Source organism: Mandrillus leucophaeus, unplaced genomic scaffold, assembly GCF_000951045.1.
Source record: "Mandrillus leucophaeus isolate KB7577 unplaced genomic scaffold, Mleu.le_1.0 Scaffold108, whole genome shotgun sequence".
NCBI lineage: Eukaryota > Metazoa > Chordata > Mammalia > Primates > Cercopithecidae > Mandrillus > Mandrillus leucophaeus.
The window spans coordinates 1,516,560-1,517,289 of NW_012098987.1; positions in this window are offsets into that span (position 1 = coordinate 1,516,560).

The window sequence follows — 730 nt, forward strand, 5'->3', positions numbered from 1 at the left end:
ATAAGATCATATCATTTGCAAACAAGGATAATTTGACTTCTTCCTTTTCAGTTTGGATGCTCTTTATCTCTTTCTCTTGTCTAATTGCTCTAGCCAGGACTTTTCAGTACTGTGTTGAATAATAGTGGTGAAAGTGGGCATCTTTGTCTTGTTTCAGATCTTGGAGGAAAGGCTCCCAGTTTTCTCCCATTTTGTATGACACTAGCTGTTGGCTATCATATACGTCTCTTATTATGTTGAGGTTTTTTAGGCTTTTGTTTTTTTTAATCATGAAGCATTGTTGAATTTTATTAAATGCTTTTTCAGCATCAATTGAAATGATCATATGGTTTTTGTCATTCATTCTGCTGATGTGATGTATTACATTTGATCAATTTGTGTATGTTGAACCATCCTTGCATTCCTGGGATAAATCACACTCAGTCATGATGAATGATCTTTTTAGTGTGTTGTTGAATTCTGTTTGCTAGTATTTTGTTGAGGATTCTTGCATCAATGTTCATCAGGGATTTTTGACATGTAGCTTTCTTGTTTGATGTGTCTTTGTCTGGTCTTGGTATCAGGGTAATACTGGCCTGATAGAATGAGTTTGGAAGTATTCCCTCCTTCTCTATTTTTCAAAATAGTTTCAGTATGATATTGGCTGTGGGTTTGTCACAAATAGCTCTTATTATTTTGAGATGCATCCCATCAATACCTAATTCATTGAGAGTTTTTAGCATGAAAGGCT